The sequence below is a fragment of the Protopterus annectens genome, chromosome 6.part1 (assembly GCF_019279795.1).
Source record: "Protopterus annectens isolate FY-2018-M chromosome 6.part1, PAN1.0, whole genome shotgun sequence".
Lineage (NCBI taxonomy): Eukaryota > Metazoa > Chordata > Ceratodontiformes > Protopteridae > Protopterus > Protopterus annectens.
This window is the reverse complement of record NC_056738.1, coordinates 90,041,104-90,060,762: the sequence shown is the minus strand read 5'-3', so window position 1 is coordinate 90,060,762 and position 19,659 is coordinate 90,041,104. Positions and strand designations below refer to the sequence as shown.

At 44.5% G+C, this 19,659-nt stretch overlaps 1 protein-coding gene across 1 annotated transcript in view; it reads right to left on the bottom strand.

The window, feature by feature from the left end:
- Positions 1 to 19,659, bottom strand: part of DCAF17 (DDB1 and CUL4 associated factor 17) — a 1,410,723-nt gene that overhangs the window by 1,121,555 nt on the left and 269,509 nt on the right. The window lies entirely within an intron of this gene.

The window sequence follows — 19,659 nt, the reverse complement described above, 5'->3', positions numbered from 1 at the left end:
TTATTTATGAGGTCCATGATGATCCTTTCCATAGCTTTGCAGACCAAGCTAGTCAGGCTTATGGGGCGATAGTTTCCAGGATCCGTTGAGGCACCACCTTTGTGGAGAGGGATCACTGTTGCTGTATGCCACTCTTTGGGTACATATCCTGTAGTAAGGCTGAGATTGAACAGTAGTTTTATGTTTGGGTTTAGCTCTTCTTGGAGTTCATGTAGGACGCAGCCCGGGACAACATCTGGTCCCATTGATGTTGTGTTTTTTGCTTTGGAGAGGGCAGCTCTTACCTGAGCATCTGAGATGTCAGGGGGGCAGCACTCTGCTGGGATAGATATTTGCCCTTTTGGTGGGGGTTTGCTGAACCTGTCAGCTAGGATGTTAGCAATGTCTGTGGGTTCGTGTATTTTTGTCATTTTGGACTAATTCTGCGCATATCTGGGAATTCCCACCCAGGTTCCTAACATAACTAAAGAAAGCCTTGTGATTATCCTTAGTGTCCTGTGCAATTTTTCTCTCGAAGCTGGCCTTAGACGATTTTATGAGTGCCCATAGTTTTTTGCTAATACTGTTCAGAGATGCCTTCCCTTTTGGGATTTTGCTCTATCATGTAGTAGCTTCCTCCTTCTATTGTATAGTTTGTTTATGGCTGGGGTCCACCAGACAGGACGTCTGCCTTTGGAGGATTGGGTCTTGGTTTTATTTGGGATTGCATGATCCATGCATTCCTGAAGGTGTTCATAGAATGCGTTTATAAAGGATTCTGCGGTCTGGCCCGTATTTTCCACAGGCCCGGGGGCTTTGAAGGATTCCACCTCGGTTTTGAGGAGTGTGAAATTTGCTTTAGAGAAGTTTTTCACTGTGGTTTTCAGGGCAGGGGGTGGAGTCAGGATGTGAATATCCAGTGAGATTAGTTTATGGTCTGCTCTTACCAGTGAGGGATACACTTCTGGTCTGGAGCATAGAGTCCCCATGTTGGTGATGATAAGGTCCAGTATGTTTTCCCCTCTTGTGGGAGTGGTAACAAGTTGTTCAATAGCATTTGAGTTTATAAATTCTAGGAACCTTTGGGCTAGGGTGTTGGAGCTAGAGTAATGCTCCCAGTCTATGTTTGGGTAGTTGAAGTCGCCCAATATAATGGTGTTTGGAGAGACCTTCATATTTTCCAGTGTTCTCAGGAAGACCGAGTGGGGTTCCTGGGTTTGGGAGGGTGGTCTGTAACAGGCTATAAACTGGAAGGCAGTTTTACCCACTGTTAGTTGCACATGGATAGTCTCTGATGCTTCATGCTATGTCACCAAACTGGAAGTGTGGGTATCGACGAATATTGATACTCCCCCTCCTTTTGTGGTTCGGTCCAAGTTTTGGGGCCGAAAAGCATGGTATGAGGTATAACCTGGTAGTGCTGGGGTGCTCTCGGGAGCCTTGAACCAGGTTTCTGTTACTGCACAGATATCGATGTTCTCCATGCTAAGGAGAGTTTCGAGAGCGTGCATCTTGAGGTTTAGACTTCTGGCGTTGAGTAGCATTACTCTTAGTTTCTTATCCCTTGTGATACCTATGGAGGTGGGTTTGTCTTTTGAGCCTTGCCTAAAAAAGGCACTATGGGGGTGGCAAGAGCCTTTGCCAATATCCGAATGCCCAGGGGTGACAGGTGCAAGCCGTCCCTAGCGAAGCATCGTGGCTTGTCGAGCATGTCATCCCAGGCTGACAGGCATTGGATCCCCTTTGAATGACACTAATACTTAAGCCAATTGTTGAAATTGATCATCTTGTCTTCATATTGTGGCATCATTCTTGGTGAGGGTAAGATGCTACTCAAGGTCAGGGTCATACCGGCCTGGGCTACATGCTCAGAGAGCTCCTCGGTCTCTTTTCATGTAGTCCAGGGAGGTACGTCTCAGGTCATTCACACCAGCATGGACAATGACCGAGTCATATTTGTACTTGCCTTGGAGTGACCTGAGTGCTTGTGTTATGTGGCGGATCCTAGCGCCCGACAGGCTGCTCACCGTGACCTTCTCCTTGTTCAGCCTGGTGGCGGCGTCAGTGTGCCTGACGATAGAGTCACCTATTACAAGTGTATCAGGTGTGTTGTTTAGCCTTAAGGGCTGTGACTGTTCGGCACACTAGCTTTGTAAGTTATGTGTTGCACGTGTTTTGTTTTGGGGTAGCGGTTGCTTGAATGTCTGCTTTGGAGGTGTCTGCTGCTTAGGCAAATTTTTATTTAGAGACTCTGAGTAAGTTTTTGTGTTTTTATGTGTTTGGTTTGCTGTCGTGGTAGGTCTATGTGAGACGGGAATTGTAGTGAATGTGGTTTCCTTCTCCTCCTGACTGGTTTCGCCAGTACTGAGTTGCGAGAGCTTAGCCTCCAGTATGGCTATATGGTTGCATCTCTCACATGTGTTGGAATTTGTTGGGAGGAGGAGAGGGTTGTCTGTGTACATGAGGCAGTTGTAACATTGCCTCAAGATTCCCAGATTCACCAGCTGGACCGGAGAGGAGATTGACAACTGACCTTTGGACATGCTAGAATAGTACTGGGAATTCCTTTATAATTGAAAAAAAGGGCCAACGGGAACAAGGTACTCAAGGGGAGTTTGTGAGGGTGTAGCGCTTTTAATTTTCTAGTGCCATGAGGGCCTGTAATTCAGACACTCTTCTGGCTGAAGTGATGGCTAGAAGGAAGGCTGTTTTCCAAGAAAGGAATTTCAACTCTGCAGTTGCAGCTGGCTTAAAAGGAGGTAGAGTGAGCTTTTCCAATCCAAAGTTAAGGTCCCAGGCCTGAGTAGGGGCTCTCCTGGTTGGTCTTAAATTTTTGGCCCCTCTGAGGAATTGCTTTAGGAGGGGGTGAGAGAAGAGGGGTAGTTCAGTATTATAATGAGCTGAAATAGCAGAGGCATGAATTCTAATTGACGAGAAGGAAAGGCCCTTGTGGAGCATCTCTGTTAAGTACTGAAGAATATGCGGTAAGCTGGGCACTGTTGTGTCCACCCCCTGGGTCTGGCTCCAGGAACAGTATCTTTTCCACTTCTCAGCACAGGATTTTCTAGTACTAGCCCTCCTTGCCTCCAGAATTACATCTAGCACCTGCTTACTGAGGGATATTATTGGAGAGCTCAAGAAATTAGCCAGGCTGCAAGGTTCAGGGTTTCAAGTTGAGGGTGCAGAAACTGGCTCTCCTGCTGGGACAGCAGGGAAGGGGTCTGAGGTAGGTGCCATGGTTCAAGCTGTGACATACTGCGCAAGAAGGGGTACCAGTGTTGGCGCGGCCAGTCTGGTGCAATCAATATTGTCCTTGGTTTCTCCTGTTTGATCTTTATTAGAACTTTCGAGAGGAGAGGCAGAGGGGGAAAGGCATAAACTGAGAGGCTTTCCCAGCCAGGTGAAGGACAGGGCATCCACTTTCCAAGCTTGAATGTGGGGAGTCCTTGTGCAGAATTTGTCCAATTGATAGTTCTGAGGGGAGGCAAACAGGTCTATCTCTGGACTCCCCCATTTGTTTCCTGAAACGTTGACTATCTTTGGTTCCAGTTTCCACTTGTGTGGGTCTATGCAATTTCTGCTTAGATCGTCTGCCAGTGAATTTAGCTTGCCTGGCAGGAACTGAGCTTGTAGATGCACTTGGTAGCTCAAGGCCGTGTTCCACAGAGCCATGGCTAGTCTGCTGAGGGGGTACAAGTGGGCTCCCCCCTGCTTGTTTATGTACCACATAACAGTGGTGTTGTCTGTCTTTACCAATAATTGTCCTGGAAGAATGTGGTCCTTGAAGACTTTCAAGGAATTCTGTACAGCTAACATTTCTTTTTGATTGATGTGCAGGTGCATCTGACTTGGGTTCCATCTGCCCTGAATGCACTGCCCTGCCAAGTGAGCCCTCCATGCACAGTCTGATGTGTCTGTTCTTAGGGTTTGGGCGGCAGGGGGTAGAGTGAATGGGAGCCCCTTGTTGTGGTAGCAGGCCTCTGCCCACCAAAGGAACTCTGTCTTTAAGCAAAGAAAGATAGGTGTCATTGATTCCAGGTCCTGAGAATGTTGACACCATAGGCTTTTTAGATACCATTGTAGTTTCCTCATATGCAGTCTTGCATACGGAATTAGTAGAATGCAAGAGGCCATGAACCCCAGGGCTTGCAGGATTTTCCTTGCAGATAGCTGTGTCTTTGTGGCCAGAAGTTTGAAGTAGGCTGTCAAATAAACTTGTTTCTCTGGCGTGAGGTAAGCCATCTGGGAAGTTGTGTTCAAGCTTGCTCCCAGGAATACAATTTGTTGGCAGGGTACTAGATGAGATTTCTTTTCGTTTATGCTGTACCCCAGTCAGGTTAGGAGTTTCTTGAGATCCTTTACAAATGCCAGATGTTTTAGTAGCATGTCCTGGCTTTCTGCCTGAATTAGACAATCGTCCAGGTATGGGTATATTTGAATATTTCTTTGCCTGCAAAATGCAATGACTGGAGCTAGACACTTTGTGAATACCCTGGGTGCAGTAGATAAGCCAAAGGGAAGTGCAGAAAACTGCTCTGAAGCGTAGGTATTTCCTGCAAGATTCCCTTACTGGAATGTGCAGGTAAGCTTCCTTTAAGTCTAAGGTTGCCAACCAGGCATCTTTGCCTAGCAGAGGAAGCAGCTGTTGAAGTGTTAACATTTTGAATTTTGGGATTACCAAAAATGTGTTTAGAATAGAGAGGTCCAGGATAGGATGCCAGGAGCTGTCTTTTCTGGGTACCAGGAAACGTCTTGAGTAAAAACCTTGTCCCCTTTCTTCTGCTGGGACAGGTTGAATAGCCCTGATACTTAGGAGAGAGATAACTTGTTGTTGAGCCTCTGCCCACTGATTTGGGTGTAGGTTTGGCCAACCGTTTGGGGTTGGTAAGGCGTGGAAGTGGAATCTGTATCCTTGGAAAACTATATTTAAAACCCATTTGTCCTGGGTAATGAGTTCCCAGTTTTTTGCATGCAGGGTGATCTTTCCCCATAAGGGAGCAGGCAGTTGAGCAGTGCTTGGAAGATTTAAGGTTAATTCATTGTGACATTTTTCCATGGGTGGGGGGGGGGTCTTACTACTTCCAGCTTTGGAAGTGGGAGCCCCCCACTGCTTAGCCTGTGAGTACCTTGAGACTGTAGCCTAGGTGGTCTGCTGTTCCTGGGTTTGGACTGAGAAGGTCTGGAAGAGACAGGAAAGGACTAATTCATAGAAGGCCAAAGCCTGCTAAATCTGGGAGGCTGAACTTGCAGGAAATCTTTAACAGTCTGCATAGATTTAGCTTTTTCCTCCATCGTTTTAAGGACTTCTTCTGCTTTGTTGCCTAATAGGCAGTCTTGGTTTAAGGGAGCATCCACTAATTTAGCTTTAACACGATCTGGCAAATTCTGCTCCTTAAGCCAAGCATGCTTTCTAAGCACAGACCCAGTGACAGCAGCCCTGCAAGATGCTTCTAAAGAATCAAAACCACATTGCAAAGTATGTTTACCAACTTGTTCAGCAGAATGCATTAAATCCTGTAATTCTTTATTTTCAGCACAGTCAGGAATCAAAATCATTTTCAGTTTAAGTAGTCCCATAATATGCTGCTGATACTTTAACATATGAAACTGGCAGTTTAAGGCCCCAATGGCCAAAGTAGCAGAAGTGTATACCTTCTTACCCCCATCTGTCCAAGGCCCTGGAATCTTTATCAGAGGGGGTAGGGCTTTTGGCAAAAGTAGCCTTAATGGCTTTAGGTCCTTGGAAAATGGTCTCTGGGTACGCAGTAGGATTCTTGAAGAGGGACTTGTTAGGCTTCCGGGGAGCTGGAGGTAAAGTGTCAGGGGCCAGGCTAGATTCCAAGAAGGTATCATCTACAATGTCTAGGACCGGACGGATAGCTAAAGGCCTGTGTTGAGGACGTAGTAAGAATTCCCTAAGCCTCTTTTTGGAGTCAGAGTAATCCTGGCTTTCCCAGCGGAAATGCTCCCTAAGAGTGTGCAAGGTTTCACCAAAAGCAAAATCTTCTGGAGGGGAAGCAGAGGAAATGGAATCCTCTGCATCAGAATCCTCATAGGTAGATAAGGGCAAATCCTGGTAATCAGAAGAAACAGAAATTTCAGAATCCTGATCAAAAGAATCAGAAGGAAAATCAGTTCTAGGTCTCTTAAAGGGTGAAGGCTGGCTTCCCCTAATTAAAGTAATAAGGTCTTCAGCCATTCTAATCATTTGTTTTTTAGGCATATGGGCCTGACTATGCGGTTTGGACGTCGTTTTTCTAGGCGTAGGTCGAGTTTTAGGCCTTGAAGAAGAAGATGGCATTGGTTTGAAATGCAAGTCAGTAGGCCTGAATACACCCTCAAAAGCCAGTGCCTGCACAGCGGCTCCGGACCCATCCAAGGTAGAGACATCCGCAGGTTCCATAGTCAAAGAAGCATCTCGCGGCATACTGGACTCCGAATGGGTCTCAGTAGAGACCTGCGAATTTGAAGTAGCGGGTATCAGGGGCTGCGAAAGCACCTCACTGAGTACCGGTGAACTGGCAACTAGCTTAACGGAAGCGTCATCGGCAGCTTTGGACCTATGTGGTCTGTCTCTGTCTTTATCTTTACATTTTTTCGGAATGTCGGTAGTCGGATGGCTTACCAAAGCCATTTCTGGATAGTTAAACCGAGAACCGAAATAATTTGCTGCAAAAAGGAATCAACAACAAATAGTTCGGGGGTTCAAGGCACAAAACCGACAGCGAGGGATGTCATGGTCTGGGCCTAAGCAATGAATGCAGTACGAATGAAAATCTTTATGAGGTATTTGCTTTCCATAGGTAATACAATTGCTAACTTTTACTGACATCAGTTAAGAGCAAAAAGGATCCCCAATGGGGTACTTAGCTTTTTTGAAGACTTCGGTTCTGAAACTCAAAAACGAAAATTTCAGGAGTCAGCGACCGGCAGTTGTGAACTGCTTCTGCTTCGGGCACAGCACGGCAAGAAAGACTTGTGTAATGGCATCGGCTGCATGTTTTATAGCCCTGACGACCCAACGCAGGAATCCAAAACTTTGATATTCAGGCCGGCTGAGGGCTACCTGCAGGTAGATGACCCAAATGTAATGACTGCAACAGTGAAACATGAAGAACATCCTACCTAAAAAATCCTAGTTCTGCAGGCCACCTCTGTGGAATGGCGACGTCTCCCATAAGAGCCCCCCCACCCCAGGAGGAACTATCTTCTCGTGACTCCTGAAAGGACTCTTGAGACTTTCAGAACCATATCTTTCTACTACCTCACTGATGCCTGCAGAAAGATCTCTGAGAAGTAGAAAAACAAATCCCAAATGTAGAGTCTTTCCATCTTGTTCACTTCTTGAAAGTGTTTCTTTATCATTGGGGCCAAACAAAGATGACCTAACAAAGAGAGTACTGATGAATGAAGACTTGAAGAGCTGTGCAAAATCACACAAGTTTATCCAGGCATGCCTCCTGATTGCTATGCCTACACCCGCAGCCCTAGCGGTACCACGGCAGCATGAGAAATTACTCTCAAGAGCGCACTGGAGATGGACTGTAGGGTAGTCAGTTATGAAAAAGCTTTCTTCTGGTCCTCCACAAACATGGACCCTGAAACAGATTTGGAAAGCTACTGAGTAAATATCTTTGTAACCTGGTGAAATGTGTCAGAACAATTCACTGATTAAGGGCAAAGGTCGCTGCGGCATAAACACACTTGCCAAATTTTTCCAACACCCTCGACTCTCTATTAGGAGGGTGGATAGATGAGTTTGCTTCTGCAAGCTTTCTCTATGTGGCTGCCGCCACCACCATGGGATCTATAGGGATTCCCTTGCTCCAGTGGGCCCTGTGTTTTGCAGGAGTTAGAAACTTGCTGGGTCTGTTAGGGATATGTTCCACTGTATTGGGTTCCTTCTATGCTCAGTATGACATAAGGTCAGTTAACTCATTACATCCGAGTGAAGCCTCCAGGTGCATCTGCAGTTAAATCCTAATGACGCCTCTAGGCATCAAATATTGCTTGATCATATTAGCATCAATAATTCCAAAACTATGCTATGGACATTTTAAACAATTTTATCTTAAAGCTTACACAGTGGCAAACTCAACTGCATTAATATTTGACCTCTGTCTAATATAGGTAAATAGATATTAACTGTTGTGATGATATTAATTTATATAGACATAATTTTCACATTTTTCTAAATATCTCAACAACAAAGTAAAACATACAGAACTCTTAGCCTCATATAAAAGCTCTTAACTAGATGAATAAAATTATGCTGACAGTGTGTGTGTAACTTAAGTGGTTGCTGACATATTGTAAGCTATTTACAAAATATTACAAACATAATAGTTACTGTGTTTACTGTGACTTATACAATTTGGTTTAAGACCTAGAACTTAAAGAATGCTACCACTATAAACATAATTTGTGCTGAAGAGTTTGCCATTTATATTTTTGTCATAACCCCTAAGGTTCCAGAGATATGAACATTTGTTTGAAATGTGAGGACATAATTTGATTCTGTCAAAAGGCTTAGTTTCCACCAATTGGAAGTTACAGTGCAAACTTTCTGAACTCCATTAGAGTGAATGAGTTAACTTATCAGCCAGAGGGACCACTCAAGACATAACTGGGCCAGCCCGAAAGCCTCCAGAGAAACTGACTCCTCTTTAGAAGGGGTATTGGAGGACCACCCAACTCTCTGTTTAAGACGTTCTAGTATCTCTCCAAAGAAGACATCAGGTGGGTATCTGGGGACCCTTCCCATTCATTGAAATCGGTGTCTTCAGTGACAGATTCCCCCTGGGAATCTAGGCACCTCCTTTTGCACATTCTCTTTCTAGGGACTTCATCAGTGGGATGGCCTGGTGAAGTATAGGAAGAAAGTGGTGAATCCTGTATGAGGACTGGCTGAAAACTTGAACAGGGTGGCTGTTCCAGTGGAGTAGGCTTGATAGAATCAGTGCGCAGAGTCAGTGGAGGGAGGGCAGGATCAGAAGAAGGCAAGCATGTCCTTTCTCTGTGCAAAGACAAGGCCCTCTCCACAACCTCAAAGGCAGAAGGTCCAGGAGAAACAGCAGCCAATCACACAGGAGCAGTGGCCATTGAAGCCAGCCTTTGTAACCCCGTGGAATCCCACCTTGAGGAGGGAGTCAGAGTCAAGCTATCCAATGCTGAAGCACTGAGAGGCAAGGATGGTTCCAACACCCTCAAAGTCAATCCCAACACCCAGACCCAACACTTCAATTCTGGAAGTCCTCCTGTTCCAAAGAGGTCAGAGCCAGATGAGTGAGGGGAACAGTCAGAGATGAAGAATGATTTTTTTTTGATCTGACAAGGACATTTTGGAAGATCTTGGATCTGAAGGCCCCAAAATCACTGGTCAGATTGGAGAAGGAGAAGCACATGATGTTGAGATGAGGGCAGGCTCATGGGTCCAATGGGAGACGGAGACAGAATAACCCCTATCTGAATCTGAGCCCTGAGGAACTTTCGCATCAACCTATCCACCTCTGCTTCAGACAAGCTCCAAGACGACCTAAGGGATGAAGTAGGAGATGGTGGCCTGGAAGATCTTTTAGGTGTCTTGTGTAGAAAGGGCAAATGGAGATACTGGATATGGTGTGTAAAGAAGGGATCTGAACCGAGGGGACCTAGGTTTTGATGCAGTCAGAGCCAAAGTTTTCAAGACTACAGCTGGTGGCTCCGAGTTCGGAGTCAAATGGGAGGAATGATCAGGGGTCCATTTCCTGGACTCCTTTTCTTCTGGCACCAAGTCAGGTTTTCATTATCTGTTTTACCAGTGGGGATCTGAATCCCAGCCAAGACAGAAAAAGCAGAGAAAGGATACAAACCTTTTAATACAAGCTTATTACTCCTCGCACTTAATGTCAGGAATTCAACTCTAAATAGTCAGAACAATCCAAGTCCAAATGGGCAGCACCCAAGCAATATACACATTCCTTGTGGGTATCCAAGTTAGGGATTTTATGCTCACATGAGGTGTACTTTTTAAAACTCATAGGTTTGTTAGCCATACTAGAAAGTAAACTATTTTTATAGTAACAGATAAAGAAAAAGGAATGTTTTTTGACAGTAACAGTAAAAGGAAAGAAAATACCATAATGGTAAGTAAGTGATACCCCAAAGATGGGTAGGTAACAAGAAGGGTACCAACTATGGCATGAAGAGAATACCCCAAACAAAGTACAAAAGCCTAACAGAGGACAAAAAAGGAAAAAGAAGAAAACTGAAGAGAACAGACAGAAAATACTGCTAAATACTATGGAATTGTAAAGGAATGAAGAAGGGAAATAAGACTGTGGAAAAATTGACAAAAAAGATACATGGCTATCTCTAGTACTCCAATTGCTCAAGAGCAGAAATCTGTGTCCAAACAATGTGGCAGCAAATGAGATCTGAGATATATCAGGAGAGTACAGCACTGTGGGTAAGCAGAGGGGCTTGAGAGCTGGATCTGCGAAGGGCATTGTGGGTAAGCAGAGGGGCATGAGAGCTTGATCTGCAAGTCTGGTAAAATGGCCAAGTCTGATCTGATGTCAACTTTGATGCCCATAAATTGAAGAATGAATGAAAATGACAATGTAAGATCATTAGTAATGCCAGCAAGGTTGAATAAATAGGATCATAGGTTAGTACTAGGCTATCTGCCCAAAGGCATTTATAAGCCTGGCTGGAATTGCGTTGGCTTTCGCCGACTCCTTAGATTAGTTCCCTGTGCCTCTGTCTAGCAGAGCCACTGAAATGATCCAGGGGGTAAACTTTCTATTTCCCATCCACTCGTCAAGGTTTCTCTTGAAGAGCGTTAGCGAGGTGCTCTGCCTAATGTAGACTGGAATCTTGTTCCAGAGCATGGGAAGTCTCTGGGACAGGAATCTATCCCTCCAGCATGTCCTATGTATTGAGGTTTAGATCCCTAGAGCGTGTGGCTCAAGGGGATATGGTTTTCTTTAGGTGGAGCATGTCCATCAGTTCTGGCTTGGACATGGTCTTGTATGTCAAGCAGAGATCACCTCTGAGTAGGCAGTATGCAACCGAGTACTGCTGGAGTTTCTTCAGTGCATAGTGCATCTGTTTGAGGCCAGTGATCCTCTTGGTGAGGTACTTCTGTGTTCTTTCCAGCTGTTGCAGGTGTCTTGTAAGGTAATCCCAAATGGGGCGTTGTACTCGATGATGGGTCTGATGAGTGATGTGTAGAGGGGCACAATGACCTCTTGTGATCTGGATGCAAACCTTTTTGTGATTAGGTGGGCTACATAGAAATATTTTCTAACCACTTTGGCAATGTGATTATCAAAGTAGAGATTACTATCTACTTGGGTCCCCAGATCCCTTATTATGTCTTCCATATTTAGGGGGCTACCACCTATGTGGTAGTTTGTGGGTACTTTGTTTTTTCCAAAGGGTTGGGAGGGTGGCCTAATGGTTAAGGTGTTTGCCTTGCAAACACAAGGTGCAGGGTTTGAGTCTCACAAGGGATAATTGGCTAGGCTTACAATGGCCCGCAAGGGCAGTTAGCTTAGTCCTTATCTATGAATCTATGCACTTTTTGGCATTTAGCTTGAGGCCATGGTTTTGACACCAGGTATCTGTCTCAGTGAGACCCTTTTGGAGGATGTCTGTGTCAGCCGGAGAATCAATTATAGCACTTAGTTTGCAGTCATCTGCGAACTTGATCAGCCATAGACCTCCTGTGCTTGCCTGTACCTCTGAGAAGTATATGCCGAACAGGAGGGGTTCTTGGACTGAGCCCTGGGGAACGCCACTTGTAAACGGTTTAGAGTCAGACCTAGCTCCCACAACTCTTACCATGTGGGTTCCGTCCGTAAGCCAGTTGGTAAACCATCTCATGACATAGGGGTTTATGTTCAGGCTGGTGAGCTTGTCTATAATACCAGAATGGGGAATGGTGTTGAAGGCCTTTGCGAGATCTAGGTAGGCTGTGTGGACCACCTTTCCCTCGTCTATAGCCTTGGTAACGGTCTCAAAGAAGTCCACCACGTTTAGGAGGCATGATCTGCCCTTAACAAAGCAAAACTGGGTAGGGACCAGTGTTTGGAGGTTCCCAATGTCTCTGTTAATGAGATCCATGATGATGTGCTCCATAGCCTTGCAGACCAAGCTAGTTAGGCTTATAGCGCGGTAGTTCCCGAGGTCTGCTGTGGCGCCACCTTTGTGAAGCAGAATAACCGTTGCTGTGCGCCACTTTCTGGGCACATAGCCTGTGGAGAGGCTAAGTTTTAAGTGTGTTTAGGTGAGGGGTTTGTTCATCTTTGAGCTCGTGTAGAACGCAGCCTGGAACACCGTCTGGTCCCACTGATGCTGTGTTTTTGGCTTTGGAGAGGGCTGTTTTAACCTGAGCATCTGTGATTTCAGGGGTCTACTACATTCTTCTGTTATGGTTATGGGCCCTTCTGGGAATGAGAGGGGGGTGAAGTTTGCAAAGAACCTGTCTGCCAGGATGTTGGCGATATCGTCCAGTTCAGTGTATTTTGTGCCATTCTGCACGAACTCTGAGCAGATCTGAGAATTGCCACTTAGATTCTTGACATAGCTAAAGAATGCCTTGTGGTTATCTTTAGAGTCCTTGGCAATTTTTCTTTCGAAGCTAGCCTTGGATGATTTTATGAGGGATCGTAGTTTCCTGCTGATACTGATCAGGGATGTCTTACCTTCTTGGGATTTTACTCTTTTCTGTACTAGTTTCCTCCTTCTATTGTATAGCTTGTTTATGGCAGGGGTCCACCAGACTGGTTTCCATTTCTTGGAGGAGTGAGTCTTGGTTTTGCTTGGGATAGCATGATCCATGCATTCTTGTAGGAGCCCATAGAGTGCATTAGTAAAGGACTTTGCAGCTTATGCAGCGTTATCCTTTAGCATGGGGGTCTTTGACTTTCCACCTCGGTCTTAAGTAACATGAAGTTTGCTATTGAAAAGTTTTTCACGGGGACCGGGGGTGGGGGCGGAATGTGGATATCCAGAGTGATTCGTTTATGGTCAGATCTAACCAGTGAGGGGTTGACCTCTGGTGTGGAACTCTGGTCGCCCATGTTGGTGATGACCAAGTCCAGTATGTTGTCACCTCTGGTGGGGATGTTGACCAGCTGATCCAGGGCGTTTGAGTTTATAAATTCTAGGAAATGTTGGGCAAGGGTATTAGTACTTGAGTAGTTCTCCCAGTTAATGCTTGGGTAATTGAAATCACCCAATATCAGGGTGTTTGGTAGGACCTTTATGTTTCCCAGTGTTTCCAGAAATGGAGAATGGGGGCCCTGGGACATGGTGGGTGATCTGTAGCAAGCTACAATTTGAATTGCAGTTTTGCCTGTTATTACTTGCATGTGGATGATCTCTGAAGCATAATGCTGTGCCACTAATGTGGAAGTGTGGTTATCCTTGATGAATATGGATACGCCCCCCGCATTTTGTATTTCGGTCCGGGTTTTGTGGCCGAAATGTATGGTATGGAGTTGTAGTCTGGTAGTGCTCGGGTGCTCTCTGGAGCCTTAAACCAGGTTTCTGTTACTGCACATATATCGATTTTCTCCATACTGAGGAGTGCCTCGAGTGTGTGCATTTTGAGGTTTAGACTTCTGGCAATGAGCAGCATTACCCTCAGTTTTTTTTTACTTGTGCTATTTACGGAGGTGGGTTTGTCTTTTGAGCCTTGCCTAAAAAAGGCACTATGGGGGGTGGCAAGAGCCTTGGCCAGTATTCAAAAGCCTATGGGTGACAGGTGCAAGCCATCTCTAGCGAAGCAACGTGGCTTGTCGAGCATGTCATCCCAGGCTGACAGACATTGGATCCCCTTTGAATGACACTAGAAGCTTAGCCAATTGTTGAAATTGATAATTTTTTTCTTTATACCGTGGTATCATTCTTGGTGAGGACAGGATGCTACTCAAGGTGAGGATCATACTGGCCTGGGCTATGTGATCAGAGAGCTCTTCCATGTCTCTTTTCATGCAGTCCAGGGAGGTACGGCTCAGGTCATTCACACCAACAAAGACAATGACAGAGTCGTATGTGTACTTCTTCTGGAGTTTCCTGAGTGCTTGTGTTATGTGGTGGATCCTGGCACCCGACAGGCAGCTAACAGTAAACTTCTCCTTGTTCAGCCTAGTGAGTGGGACATCAGTCTGCCTGACTATAGAGTCACCTATTTCTAGTGTGTTGGGTATGTTATTTTGCTTTAAGGGCTGTGATTGTGTGGCACACTGGTTTTCTGAAGTATGTGTTTCATGGTTTGTGTTGGGGGGAGTGGTTGCTTGGGTGTCTGCTTTGGAGATCTCTGTTGCTTTTGCAGATTTTTATTTAGAGCGTCCAAGTATGTTTTTGTGTATTTATGTGTGTTTTTTGCCGGTGCTGGTTTCATAGGTCTATGTGAGACTGGTGGTGTGATGCAAGTAGTTCCTTTCTCCTCTTGACTGTCCAGTCCAGTCTTGGGTTGAGAGAGCTTAGCCTCCAGTTTGGCTGTATAATTGCATCTCGCATGTATTACTGTTTGGTGGTAGGAGGAGAGGGTTGTCTGTGTACATGAGGCAGTTGTAACACTGCCTCAAAATGCCCAGATTCACCAGTTGGACCGGAGAGTACACAAAACTGCCCTTTGGACATGCCTGGATAGGTACAGTGAACTGTTTTACTGATTGGCTGGTAAGGTCGAATAGAAAGTCTTGTCCTTCTCTAAAGTATAGGGGGGGTCTAGTGCTAAGGTTTATTAGTGCTTGCTATGAGTTTTGAGCAAGTGCCGGACTGAGAAGTGAATGGTTTGAGTGCTTAAGTTGAAAGTTTGTCTAGTTCTAAGGGAAAAAATTGAAGAGCAGGCTTTGTGGAGCCAGAAATAGTTATACCCTAGCTAACCAGTGCTGCCCGGTGCGCAAAACTGTGCAAATGCGGGTGTTATAGCAGGGAAATGAAAGAGATAGAAATTAGACCAAAATGGCTAATAAACTACTAATTTCTGGGCAGAAACCACTCCTCCAGGGACAGATAGGCTGATCAAAGCTCCCCTCTCTCACAGGTGAACAGAGAAACTTCCTTCTATCCATGTAAGGTATGGGCAAACCCAGAAACTTGTAACACAGGCCTGAATTCAGTACTAACCTGCAAACTGGACTATACTAGCTTAGAAAGGTGGGAAAACAAGTATTTTTTTTTCAGAAAATAAAGCACACACAATCAAAAAACCACTTCAAATGCACAGAAATGGCTATCACACTTGAGTGTGTAGCCTACAACAGTTAAAGAGGTAATTTAAACACAAAAATGACTTTGTTAAAATGCAGATAGTAAAATAAGTACAATATGTAGCTGAAACAAGCTTTTTAAATCACAGAAACTCTAAAAAAAAAATCGGCAATTTAGGCAGAATTAGCTAAAGGCAGCAAGATAATGCAGAAAAATGATACTTAATCACTCCAAAGTCTCTCTTTTGTCTCTCTGCTGTTGTAGAACTATGCAGGGCACCAGGTAGGAACTGGAAACTGCTGCTAAATGAACTTTTAAATAAGAACAGCTGATCCTCTGTTTAAAAACTTGAGTGAAAAACTAAAATACTCCTGGAATTACGCAGAAAAGAGTCAAGTTCTTGAGAAATGGCCCAAAGTGAGAACTCACTCCATTTGCTTTTATGCATAGGCTCCCTGAACATCAATGGAAATATAAAAAAAAAAAACATGCAGTCAAATCTGAGGGACTAAAGGTCTGGGTGAGTCTTGCTAGATGAGTAAGTCAGAAGAAGGACTTTGATGGAGATATTTTTCCAGTAAATGAGATCACAGTAGTGTGAGCCAAACTTCTAGCAGACAGAATGGAGATATGATGATGACCATACCCTTATTCATTTTGCCTTTTTTTTTCCAGAAATTTCAGAATAAGGGAAAATGGGGAGGGGGATATAGGGGAGACCTGCTGGCCAGTGCTTAACTACTGCTTCCCTGGAAATCTATCACTAAGGAAGAATTAGGGAGAAAAAGCTTCTCTGCTTAGAGATGGTCAAAAAGGCAAAAAGATCACACATTTTCCAAGCAACAGAAGAAGACATCTGCCCATTGACTGAAAGAGACCACTCATGCAGAATCCGTAAGCACTGTCCGAGTCTGTCTGCAAGAGTGTTTGGCCAGGCAGGAATTTGCATTGTTACCAGAAAGTGATGAGTCAGTATGACCCATTCCCACAGCTGCATGATCTTCTAACATAAGGGGACAGGAGAGGGTTCCGTTCTAATTGTTAATACACCAAGACCCATTATCACATTATCTAAGTGGATTGCAAACACACCATAAAAAAGGAAGCCTTGTACAGCCTGCAACATTAGGAAGATTGCCCTCATTTCCAGGACATCTATGTGCAGGCTGGCCTTTTCTTGTGACCATGTCCCTTATACTGTCTGCCCCAAACAATGATCAACCACAGAGCAGATGCATCACAATGGAGTAGTGGAGAGGAAGGTGAATGGACTGTCCTGAGAAAAGTTAAATGCATTCTGAAGCATCCAGACCAGATGCTGGTGGCATGCCCAGGAAATCATGACTGGATGAGACATAGGATCTATGTTCTGACATCACTAAACCTTTAGGGTCAACTGCAGAAAACCTTATATAATATCTTGTAAAAAAAAACAGAAAGACTGTTACTGCCAGGAACCCTAAAACGTTATAGTAGTATTTTATTTCAAATGAAAACACAGGATTGCATACCCTGGATTGCAGAGACATACAAGAATCTTGGGGAAGTCTGGCTACACAGAACAGAATGCACATGTTGAAGTATTGTGCTTGTGATGGCTTAAACTGAGAGTTCATGATTTTCACAGAGATTCATAAAAGACTGATGCCTGCAGTTAATAGTGCCTTGATAAAATAAGTAATTATTTTGCAGAAGTAAGTAAAATCTTAATTCCCATCAGCTTGAGATACACTGCAATGACTGTCATGCGTTTGCTGAACACTCTGGGAGCTTGTGGTGATACCAAAAAAGGACTCTGAACTGAAAGGGACTGGCTCCAAACATGAAGTGCATGAACCTCTTGGACTCCTTGGCAACCTGGAGGCCCAAAGAGCATATTCTGTCTCTCTTCTGTAGGCACAGAAGATAAACTGTACCACTATCATCTGGAATCTTGCCTTGGCTATGAACAAAGTTTAGGCTGCTTACAACTTGAATAATCCTGTCCACTGTTATCTCCTGAACCAAAAAGAGCCATGAACAGAATCTGGACACTCTCTCTCTCTGTTCTGGTAGTACCTATCAGACTGCTCTTTTTCTGTAAAATATTTATGACCTTTACTTTGGCCCCTGCCTTCTGATGGGATGAGTATTGGGAAGTACACAAGATAACAGGGAAGTAGACAAGATAACAGCCGAGGGAAGATATAAAGGGAATGGTATAACTTCTGGATTCTACCTCTCTAATCCACTTGTCCTGTATTAATGCCTGCAATGCAGGGAGAAGCAGAACAATGCAACACCTGACTGTCTCCAGAATGGGAGGATTATGTAAATTGTCCGAGATTTGGTTGTCGGCTCCCAGAGGGAGGAATGCACAACCACTGATTTTTCAGACCACCTCTGCCCCTAGGGCAGCATCTGTTCTGGAAACCCCGGCTGCAATGGATTCTGTCAGAATACTGCTTGAATGGAATTATTTGGACTTTTTTCAAGCAAATACATTGGGAATGCCTCTGGTTATGTGAAAAGGCTGTCTGATGAGTGGAAATCTTCATGCCAAAGGCCGCAATTATCTTTTCTTGCCTGTTTTTCTCCATTTTCTCCTTCATCCCTGGACCAAGAACAGAGGTACCATCATAAGGGTCATTGAAGACAGATACCTTACAGTTGTCCACAAAGGAACATGTCTAAGCTAAGCAGATCAAAGTAAAGGAATAAAAGACCCGGTTGCTCAAGCTACTTCACTGACAGCATTATGGAAGAGTCACACAAAGAAACTGGACATGTTAACTTATAATGTAGATCTCCATTTGGCACCTATTTCAGTGTGTCAGCATTTCTGCCAGGTCACACTGAAAGCAATCCATGTTAAGTTGAGTAATTAAGCACTAGAATAGAAAATAATTACATGACACATAGATGCACTCCTCGTCAAAGGGATGAATCTCTGGACTCTCTTCCTTTCTGCAATACTTTTTGAGGGCACTGCCCACTACGATAGAGTCAGCTATGGGACCCTTGCTCCAAAATTCATGATTCTTGGGAAACCTAACGATCCTGTCTGGTCTCCTTAGCACAGGTGAAACAATGCCATGTTACTGCTAGGCTCTGCAAGAAAAGAGAAAGCATCCTGTCAACTGGATGGACCACACAGAGAAGAGCCTGAGGTATGGTCAAAAGCTTCCTGTAGGATCTCTTCCTCTGAAGTGACAAGGTCAACTTGCCAAGATCCTTATGGATGCATCAGTTCAAGAATCTCCTCAAAATGATGGTCTTCAAGATGAGATAGTGAGGAACTCTTCCCTTCTTCTAGGTCTGTATTTGGGGTGGAAAACTCAATAGGGAAGCCCAGATGCTTCCTGTGATATCGCATCTTCCTATGGATACTCAGAAATGACTTGTCCAAGACAGAGGAAGAGGAATCTTAACTAGATACTGCCCGCCTATCATTGCAGTGGCCTTCCATCCCTCTGCCTCTATGGACAGAAGATGACAGGATTAATATCTCAAGTATATGGGTATCACTGGGGTGGAGCTGAAGTCAAATGAAGGAGAGGTCAGTCAATAAGAAATGTTGCTTCTGAGCTGGCTGTAACTGCTGAAGTTCAATGTCAAAGGTCCCAGCACCAAAAAAAACTGCAACATGAAAGAGACTGACACCAACATACTACCTGCTGATTTTCTCGGTCCAAGTCTCAGCAGTGAGAATCACGTCAGTACCAAAGACAGCTTCAACCCCAAGGACTTGAATGTTAACATTCTGAATGCCAAAAATGACTCCTAAAAACATCAGGACTGTAATCAATACCAACCCACCAACATTGAAGCTTGGTCCCTAATGGTCTTTGCTAACAAAAAAGTCAGCACCATGGGCACAGGCAGAGAAAAGGGTTACAATACTGAAGACAAAACTGGAGTCAATGCCAACATAAGAAGTGAACCAGTGGCTCTGAATCAACCAGCACTGAGGTGGGGCAGATGGAGAACAACAGATAAGTAGGTGAAAGAGACAGAAACACATGGAATCTTCTCTCTCTGCCCTATAAAATGATGGGGGAGGAGGACTATCATCTCATATGTGCCTTGAGAAGAGCCCTCAACTTTTTCTCTTAGCCCATGTTAAGAGGTACTGCCAGACTGTGGAGACATTTTAAGGAAATGAACAGAATGAGAGGAAGAAAGTCTGGATCCTAAATACTTGGACAAATTCTTTTCAGAAGGAAAAAATATTCTATATTGTTCTTTGGGGAGGGATCCCATACATTAATGCCTTTAACTGAGAAAGCCTGATATGAACCTATCATGATCACTGATCTGGTCTCTGGTGGGAAAACATTAGTAGCGGCATTTTTTGGAAAAGGGAAAGACCCATCCATATTGCCAAGCACCCCCACACTCCTCATACTTTCTTTTTTTCCTCTCTGTATTCCTTATCTGAACTACAGTCACTAGACAGCAATCTCTTTAGAATTAATTACTCTTGCACAGATC